The 10,723-nt window shown below is 36.3% G+C and overlaps 1 pseudogene across 1 annotated transcript; it reads right to left on the reverse strand.

Annotated features, from left to right (window-relative positions):
* Positions 1-5,600: 5,600 nt before the first annotated feature.
* Positions 5,601-9,217, reverse strand: LOC143611708 (ubiquitin receptor RAD23d-like; annotated as a pseudogene). Its single transcript, XR_013149812.1, has 12 exons — positions 9,152-9,217; positions 8,043-8,204; positions 7,549-7,596; positions 7,376-7,450; positions 7,220-7,279; positions 6,942-7,116; positions 6,691-6,843; positions 6,526-6,612; positions 6,391-6,438; positions 6,203-6,309; positions 6,044-6,122; positions 5,601-5,959 (listed from the first exon to the last, which is right to left on the reverse strand). The product of XR_013149812.1 is annotated as a ubiquitin receptor RAD23d-like (transcript).
* Positions 9,218-10,723: the final 1,506 nt, after the last annotated feature.

Consider the following 10,723-nt stretch of genomic DNA (forward strand, 5'->3'; position numbering starts at 1 on the left):
TTATATAAATTTTTGGATAAAATCATATACAAATCAAGTATCGTATAAAATAATGTCAATTTAGAAAACAAAAATACTTGGTGATAATTAATTATGTTACTAATTTGAAGCCAGAACCTAGCCATATGTCACGAACAACATGCGATCGGTTTTGTTAGTTAGCGAAGTCATGAGTTTTCTGGTAACATATGATCATTCATTATTATTATCTTTGGATCGGAATAAGAATAGTAAGGTTAATATTGGCGGGATCGAGTGGATGAAAAATCCACTTTTACGTATGTAATTCTTTTGTGATTTTAATTGGTTGGATTTTTCTTAACCAATTCTGGTTGTCTATAATATAATTTTCTTTCTGCTTGGGAAAAAATAAAGTTTTCATTACAAAAATTTAATAGTAAAGCTGCTCATATATTGTTTATAAAAAAGAGTATATAAAAAATAAGGTTGCTTTTGCAGAAAAAGCGAAAAAAATGGAAGCCAACTAAGGGAGATAGCGTCCTACACTGCACTGGACCCTACTGGACTCACAATCGCTCTACGGCCACTCGATGCACAATCAATTAATAATAAATAAATTATTATAAGTGTACCATGAAACCGGAAAATCAAGAAAAGAAATGAGAACGTACACTTACCATTCCATTTGGAAACAATATCCACAACTCTATCTCGACATATTTTGCATCGATAATCCGCCAATATAACAACTTCCTGAACCTGTATTATTAATTAATTCAGGACTTAGTAAGGGTAGTAGACTAACATTCGCCGTTCCGAAAAAATAAATAAATAATAATCGAAACAAAAGCAAATAATAAGAGATTATATAATTACCAAAGGAAATGTCAAGCATTCTATGGAGGCAAGCGTGACCGGAACTTTGACTAAGTTCGTTGACTTTTTATATGATTTATGTTTAACGGCAGACATGCCTTCTGTTACTGTGTGAATATCTAGAAGGGAAGGGTGTGTAGTATTATTATGTATGATTAGTCGTAGGATTGGAAGGGAATCCTATCTTTAAGGGTAGTGAAATAGTAAAATAATAAGCACGGTATAAGTGTTAAGGCATGGGGTACAAGGTTTGGCAGTAATTGTTGGAAAAGGGTTACTATCTTTTAACTTCAAGGAATCGTTATATCGGTATCAAAGGTAGATAGATAATATGCATGCATACAGACAAAACAACAAGAATGAAAGAGTAATTTCTTCTAAATACAGCAATTTGCATATAGTGGTATACAAGTTTTTACTTTTCACCCTTCAACTTTATAACTTTTTACATAAATGAATGTTTGTTTTGGTATAGGGGTGTGCAAATCTAGTTTGGTTTGGCTGGTCTTAACCATAATTGAATGGTCGGTTAAACGTTAGTTAGGTTAAGTTTGGTTAATTGTCAAATGTATTTTTTTTTCTTTGTTTCAATTGAAAATGGTTCAGGTATGGTCTTCCAGTCTCAATTATGAAGGTTACAAATTTGGTTATGGTGTTCCAAGCTATATTGGCTAACAAAAATTTAAATGTTTAAAGTTAGAAATTGATGTATAAGAGATGCAAAGAGAAGTAAAAATTTGAAAAAATACAGCATACTGATGGTCGGTTTTAGTTCGTTAATTGTTTAGGTTTAGTTGTTTATTGCACGAACTTCAATACTTCATGCGCGTTTGTTGTATTTCAGGTCACAGGTGATTAAAGTAGTTGATTTGGACCTGGACGAGCACGGAATGAAGATAAAAAACAAAGGCATAAAACTCCACCGAGATAACCAGCACACGATACAAGGCATAAAACAAAGAATACTGGTGAGAAGACCCGTTGCACTACGCGACGGGTGAGAAGACAGTCCATCGCGATACACGATGGACTTAATTTTAATGATTCGTTGACTTTGGTCCATTACGCTATGTGATCGACCTTGGAAGACCCCATCGCGATACACGATGGGTGCCAAGGACGAGAATTCTAGGGTAAAATAACATTTTGACGACCCTCATCTCATTCATTACGTTCGAGATCAGTTTCCAGAGCCCGAGAGACGAATTTGAACCTTCCGAATCACTGAGAGATCATCCCGAATGGCTTACATTATCATAAGTGAAGATCTTTTGATGTCGAGACGCGACTAATCTTCTCGAATCATACTAGGGATGCAGAGTATTGTATTTTACAGTTTTCTCATGTGTTAAGAGTGCATTATTTGTAATTGTTTATGATTAATCTATTAGTATTGATGTCTGGCATTATTGTGTATTCAGTTGGTTTAGGTTTATTTCGATCAAAACGATTAGTTTGCCAGTTGTTGTGATACTTGCTTATAGGGTTGTTTTGATTAGTTTGAATATGATGAAGTATACAATTGCCCTTGGTTGATTCACATTGGCATGGACCGTTTGATAACCAGTGTCGTGTGTTAGCGATTGTTGATGCCTAGGGTTTAATTAGTTAACCAACATGATTTGATCATTGACAATTAATATGTTAAGTGAACATGAGATTACTATTTTGTTGCATGTTTGAACCCCCAGGTGTGATTTGTCTTTGTTAATTGCTTGAATTTTGATTAATTTGCTTGTTTGATTTTAAAACCAATTACTTGCTAGTGTGATCAACACTCTTAATAGCTACTTCATAATTTTAGAAATTGATTGCATGTTACACTTACCACATACTCCTTGTGGATACGATACCTGACTTACCCTAACTACAATGGTTAATTAGGTTTTTGCATGACTCAAATGGCAATCATCACAAACAAGGTTCGGTCTGGTTTTTTATGGTTCGGTTATGATTAACTTCGGTTAACGGGTTTGTTGTTCTGGTTCAGCTTTTGCTCACCCCTAATTACTACATTATCAACTAATTAGATAAGGTGGTTAAGTGGCTGTCACAATTTGGAGAGAAGAGTCCAAAATATTCATGACAACTCTCATCATTCATTTAAAGGACTTACCAAATTAGGAATACGATGTGAAAGGGAGTTGCATATTGTGGAAAGGGGAAACGAACCTTTAGTTATAGCAATGATTTTTATGCTACACGCATAGAAAGATATAATGCATTTTAAAATACCTAGTTGCGTAATTTTCTCATATAATTCTCCCTTCTTGTGAATCGCCTACCGTTTATTTGTTACATTAACATATTTTTACAGGTATAGTGGGTTGACATAAAAAATGAATTGAAAGCACCAATATGAAACGAGCTTTACAAGAATGCTATGTAAAACCAGATTATGAAAATTTAATTACCTAAACTGTAAAAAAATAATCTTGCCTAAAAGTATAAACCAAATTGTAACAAATACATGGTTATTACTTATTAAACTAAGGGTATGTTTGGTTGGAGGTAATTGAATGAATGGGGAATGGAAATGATAAGGGAATGAAATGGATCATTACCATTCCTTTGTGTTGTTTGGTTAACCCATAGGAATTAAATGAATTATTACTTTTTGTTGTTTGGTATCTGAAAAAAACTGTAGGAATGAAATAGAAATAATAATAACACTCCTATCTCAAAATACTTTTTACAAAAAAAAAAAAAAAAAAAAAAAAACCCTACAATAGCGACGGTGGTAGCTCCGGCGATGAAAACGGCGATGGTGGTGACGGTCAGGTGGCAGGGGTGGAGATGGTCAGGCGGTGGTAGCATTGGTAGTGATGTTGGTGGGCAGGCAACGACAGTGGTGGTGGCGGTGATGGTCAGGCAGCGGTGGTTACGAAAATGTTGTTGGCAGCGGCGGTGGTGGTAATGCCCTGGTGGTAAGGTGGCGGCGGCGGCGGCGAAGGTGTTGATGGTGCCGATGGTAGTTGTGATGGTTGTTAGGTGGCGGTGGTGGTGTTGAGAAGGTATGATGAAGGAGGAATGGAATGAAAAAAAAAAGAAGGGGGTGAGAAGGAATGATTTTGATGGAATAGGATTCCATGTGTAATGGATAATTCCATTTCATTGAGCAACCAAACACCAATTTTTTCATTCCCACGCAATGAATCATTTCATTCCCACTATCATTCCTGCATAACAAATGTTACCTAAGAGGTATACACCCCTTAATACTATTCTCCTCACTCTTCACGTCTGCGTTCTGTCTGCTTTCCCTTCATCATACAACATCACCCTTCAACCCCGTTCAACCTAGGGGTATACATCATTTCCTTATTCTCCATTTTCTATTTTTATTTTTTATTTAACACAATTTATAAATTTAATATTCAGAATTAAATTAAATTAGATGTGGCTCAATAGTACAGCACTCACTTTATTAGTGAGAGGTAGGGGGTTCAAACCTCACTATCACCAATTTATATGAGAGATATGAGGGATGACCCTGGTTTGTCAGGGTTCGAGTCCTGATTTCATCCGGTTTTACCGGCTCCTCGCTATCGTGCCGTTTGACGGGCGTGGGGGTCAGGTTTTATCTGAGGAATCCCTCAATAGGTGGACTGCTAGGGGCTCTGTCCGTCTGGACTCGTGGCTGGCTCGGGCTACCTTTAGCCATTGGGGGCCGCGTACGGAGTATCCTGCGTTACTTAGTTGGTCGTTCCAAAAAGAAAAAAGAATTAAATTAAAACTAATAATTAAATTTAATGCTAAAAATATAAAAATAATAATTATTATAAGTGATATTTCATACTATTAATAATTTTATTTAAATTATCTAAATTAAAAAAAAAAAAAAAAGAGCGAGAATGTGAGATTCACGCGAGCTAGCCAATTAAATAAAAAATATATTAACAAACAAATCCCACATCTCCCTTCTTCCTTCATTTTCATTTCTTCTTCCTTCATAAAATTTCATAAAATAATAGAGATAGAAAAGGGGTGGGGGGGATTAAGTAGAAACAAAGCTGGGGAATAAAGGTGAATGACGCTATTGACCATCGTCAATAGCCTCCGGTAATGAGTGAAGGGTTGGGGCGGTGTTATAGGGAGTCCCCTCGCGTGAGAGTGCCAGCTGAGCTGCCACATAGGATAAATGGGGGTTACCCACGGGTGTATACCGACCAGCCTTACACATCATTCAAAACCAGTGAAGTGTATGCAAGTACTGAAGTTGAGTCAGGAAAAATAAAGACATGTTTCTTACTCTTAAACTAGGAAAACATATATTATTTTGAAAGTAATATGAAATATCACTAGCATGAAATAGAAAAGACAAGTTTTGTTACAGAAAAAACAACTTTTGTTACTTTTAGTAGAATAAGAGAGGTAATTCATATTCTCATTTACAGAGAATCAGGCAATAAAGCGGATCAGGTATGTAAAAGAACACAAGTCAGTGACTTGGCGTATAATTTATCATATAAACTAAAAGCAATTTCCCAAAATGGAAAGATGCTACTATAACCATCACAGTACAGCCAAAAGCGCTCAAAACATTTCAGTAAGCTAGAGGTGTTCAACGGTTTGGATACCAAGTCTTTTCCGCCGACCCCAACCCAATAAAATAAAAAATACTTCCCCGACCACATGTAAGTTATCCAACCCCATTCACTCACAAAACTGGCACCCCCAAAACCGCCCTAAACAAAGCTAAAACTCGCAAGTGTGGGTGCTCCGAGTTGAAAAGCAACGGCTATGGCATCAGAAGCCAAAGGTAAATCAACGTTGGGGGCGTTATAACACTAGTGCCTTATAAAAACAAGGTCTGAAATACAGAGCAAGTGCAAATTAAATAAGATTCTGGTTACAGGCCAATTTCCGTCTTTCCCTCACTCGCATATTTCCACAAGTATAACCACTCGGAAATTAAAAAAAAAAAGAAAAGAAAGGAAGATGAACATAGAAATAACCACAGCAGGAGCAGCCCACCATTACCATTTTATCAACAACACTATAACTAGTCTTCAAACTCATGGCTGTGATCTAATAGGTAATTCGCCGCAAGCTCCTCGTTCTTGTTACATGCAAAGAACACCTCTAATACTAGAGCTCTATCAAAACCCATTGCTTCTAGCTGAAACAAACATCAACCTCCTTTTTAATATTCTATCGCCAAACTATTTCCTCTTATTAACTACTCAGGCAGATAAACACTTACACGTTCAATAGCCTCGCGTTCCTTGGGTGTAACAGTCACAGCCTGTGGCATTGCAGCAGCAAGATCCCCAAGTGCATTCCTGAAACTTAAACCCTATTAGATTCCATCGTAGCAACCATAAATCAAGTACTAAAGATTAGACATTAACAGGAAACATACTCTCTGCCTTCAACAGGCTCATTAATCAAACGAAGAAAATCAGCCTGATGTTCTTGAATGAGTCTCACCAAGTGAGGATTTTGTTTCCCCAGCTCTTGAAGCATAGGCTGTCAACATCATCGTACATAAAGAAGTGTACCAACTCATCTGTGATTGTGTGTGTATGCGTACATGTATATAAACACTACCTGCAAGATTTGTGGATTAGCTTGCACCATTGCCCGAAGTGCTTGGAACTGAAAACAAGAGCATAGATGGTTATTAACCATTTAATTGAGCTGAAACTTGGATAGACATGTGTGGTGAAAGAGTGTGTATTATACCTGTGGACTGTTACGGAGGAAATCAAGATTGCCTGCAGCACCAGCACCAGCACCAGCAGGAGCATTTGCACCCATATCAGGAAGACCCTAGACCAAATGTAACAGCCTTATCATTTAGCATGTTCAGGATGGAGATAAGAACAGTTGACAAGTCAACAAAAATACCTGAGGAAAGAGATCCAAGGGGTTTGCATTAGGTCCAGTTGAAGGCACAGCTGCTTCTGGTTGTGCAGGTTGAGCAGGTGGGTTGACCGCCTGCACACCTGGCACTGGTGAAGCTCCAGCTGCTGGAGGAAGCTCAGCTGGTTCGGGGATTCCCTGACATTTATAAGCAGTTTTCATATGTTATGTACTTTGTTTAGTTTTGAAATAAAAAAATATGAATGTAAAAGTGTCAAATGTCAAAAAGGACTTACAGAATAGAGATACTCAACAGCTCTTTCTGGATTATTGAAAGCAGCACGAAGGGCACGTACAACTGTATCCCTATCCCAAATCCCTCCACCCATATCAAGTAGATGCTGGACTGTACCCTCCAAATTTGTTCCTGCTACCAGATTTGATGCTGCTTGATCATATACATTCTCTGACCTATAATGCATCATTAACTTACTTCAGTAAAAACCAGCCGGTATCGGTGTTTATTAATTTACTAATATGATTAGCTATCTAGTCTTATTGACAAAATACTGACGGAGCATTCACAGGTGTTGCTGGATCTGAAGCTGGGGTAGCTGAAGGAACAGATGCAGGCCTGCAATCAGAGAAAGGTAGATTAAATGACAGAAATTGTATATATGAAAATAATGAAGAAATATGTACACAAATATAAGTAGCAGCGCAAGCTTACTGTGTCACAGCTGGAGGGGGAGCCTGAGTGACAGCTGGCGCCGGGGGGAGTGGCTGTGGCACTTGTCTGAGGTGCCTGCATGACATGGGGGGTTCAATGATGAAGATGTAACTAAAACAATACTAAAAGTGATAAGAGAATAAATTTCAAACTATGACTACAAAAGCCAATACCTTAGGGGCAGCTGCTGCTGTTGAAGTTTGGCTAGGGGGTGCCTTACTCTGTATTTAACATTGAAATAAATTGAAAGAAAATATTAACTAAATAACAGGTTATATTAATTATGTATAGTAACTATGAAGCTAGAAAAAAGATAAACTTAATAAACACATATATACTCAGATCAATGGAAACTAAAGTCCTGCTGTGCATCCTTTATCAATAAGTTTAATTTAGCAGTGTGCCAAAACACTGTAATGTGAAACACTATAAATATTTAGTGTCTGCATATATTGCTAGCTAGAGTAGTACAAAATTTTAAAAATCAATAAGAATTTTATATTCATATGATTAGAAAAAGAAAGAAAAAAACCTCATCTAACTGGACAGCTAGAACAATGGAAAATATACTATAAACTTCTAACAATAAACCAACAAAGACTAAAAGAGATGCTTGATGAATGAAGAGTACTGGCATGTCTTGGAGAAAAAGGAGAGTTAATTTAACCTTGGATAACATGATGACAATAAAGGAATTTTCAGCAACTTTGTTCTCTTCCAAGGTGGTGGCATCTTTAAGCACTTTACCCTGATGGATAAGCATCTGCTGTGCAGCCGGATAAACTTCTTGTCCCTGAACACCTTCTATATTTTTCTTCACATCAGCTACCTGCATCAAAACATCAAGCAAACTATTTTAAAAGAGAAATGGCACAAAGTGTGGCCTTTTAAGGTAATCGACTGGCAAATTTTAACTTTACTCAAATTATTCTATGTTATGATCATAATTAATCAGGCAATTTGAAAAGCATCATAAACTTTTAGCTCAATAAAAGACCATATATTTTTGCTATAGCAACAAACAGATACTAAAACAAACATCATCATCATCATCGTACTCAGTATATCCCACCAATAGCAATGCTATGGTAGGGTCTGAGGAGGGTAAGATGTAGACAGCCTTACCTCTATCCCATAGGGATAGAGAGGCTGCTTCCGGTGAGACCCCCGGCTCGATAGTAGTTTTGAATCAAGCCTTGGACATAAGACACATAACACTCAATCCTCGGGACACCGGCTGATTGGTGCATGTGCCCTTGTCTTTCGGCTATCAACGCCACCACATGATGCCTGATTAACCTTCCGCCACTTTTAACGTTATTTTCACGTGATTAGTAAAATAACGTCAAAATTAGTGCAATTTTACTTTTGCCCACCCAAGGGTTCACACATATATACATTATATGTGCGCACCGCAAGCAGGGCGTAGATACTAAAACAAACAGAAAAATATATTCATAATCATAATGTGACTTTGAAATCAGTAGTTAAACCAGCAAGCAACATCAGTTATATGAGACATGATGAAGTGCAAAAGTGATTTGTAAATTCTAAGTAATTCGTAAATTAAAAACCAAGAATGCATAACAATCATGTAAATGCATTACAAAGTGGCCAATGACAGTTGTATTTACATAGATGCCAATTGCTTAACATCCAGCTTTTAACTAACACTAGAATTGAATCAATTGAATATATATATCTTTGTAAACCCTAAAAACGAAAAATAATTGATGTTTGAAGATAAAACCTAAGTGAAAATGAATTAATACATACCGTGTCTTGAGGTTGAACTTGTATTTCGAAATGAGTCCCCTTCAATGTTTTCACAAAAACCTTCATCTTCGAATCGATTGCCTGGAATTAAATCAAATAAGCAATCGATTATTTATATAAGAATAATAATAATAATAATAAAAAGCAATTAATCGGAATGCGAAGAATAATAAACGAACAAAGTACTACCGGATTTCGTGTGTGTGTTGTTGAAGGTGGATGCGGTGGTGGTAGTATGGTATGTATACTTACCCCCTTTCTCAAGGCAAACTGGGAAAGGTAAAGTCCTTCCTTATGTGCACGCGCCTTCGGTGTGTGTGTAAGCCCAATCCTTCATGCTCAAATAATTTAATTATTTTTCTTACGCGACGAGCTCTGTACCGTACCGATACTGAAAATCCCGATCATGAAAACCGTAAATTCTTGGTACTGGTATTGGTCCCGAAATAGTCGCTTCGGTACCAGTATTAAAGGTGAAAATTCGGGAAATACCGGTACTGGTACCATACCGATCTGGAAACTCAAAAACTTTGGTAGCGATTCGGTACCGGTACCAATCGATACCAATACTGAATTTGCTCATCCCTATGCCCTATACATATGACACCATCAATTCTTAATTTGCCATTTTAATTGTTAAAACTAGGATTGTAGCCCACATGTTTTTATCTGTTGTAACTAACCCCGGTTTCAACAACATATAACCGACCGACATAACGAATGTTTTTTTCACCCTCACTAGTGGAAAATCCTGAATCGTCTACTGGTTTAGATAAAAGGTGTTATTTCAAAAAAGAGAAAAAAATTGTTAAATAATAATAACTTGACTGTAGTGTTTGGAAACCGCAAACAATAAGAAAATAGTGTTAATAACTCATATCTTGTGTTTGGTTTAAAATTATTGTGACGTTTTGCATATGAGCAATGATGTGACTTTCTGTTTTGAGCTTACTTTAACTTTAAATTTAAACTTCAAATGTAATCTTCAAATGTAACATAAGAAAGAAGTATAGCATTTTAAGAAACATGATCTTTTGTGATGTATCTCTCGATACCTGTTTAGAGCATTTCTAACAGGTCCTCTATATTATTATGAGAAGATTCTTTATAACATATAAAGTAGTTGTAAGTGGTTGTGACTGAAAATAATAAAAAAACTTTTGTTGAAAAATAAATTTGAATAAACATTGTTCACACGCAATAATTTTTTAATATTTTTTTGAGAGTGGATGTGAGTTGAGTAAAGATAAGGTAATGATAAAAGCGTGAAAAAATATTATTTAATTGAAAAGCAGAAAGCAAATACAATGATTTCAAGTGTAATTATAGAGATGGCGATAGAGATACTGTTAGGAATGCTCTTAATGTATAAAGGAATGAGACCAATTTGTCAAAGTTTTGTTTCTTAGGATTAAATGTATAAATAACTAAGTTTGGTGATTGTTATTAAATCTAAGAGCATTCTCAGCCCGTTCCCTATATATATGTGATTGAATTTGGTAAATTATATGGCATGGTTATAAGTGATTGTGAGAGCAGAGAAAAAACGTAACATGAGAAAGATAGATTTGG

This window comes from Bidens hawaiensis, unplaced genomic scaffold (assembly GCF_021521415.1).
Source record: "Bidens hawaiensis isolate Kalapana, Puna unplaced genomic scaffold, B.hawaiensis_p1.1 tig00032042_1, whole genome shotgun sequence".
Taxonomy (NCBI): Eukaryota; Viridiplantae; Streptophyta; class Magnoliopsida; order Asterales; family Asteraceae; genus Bidens; species Bidens hawaiensis.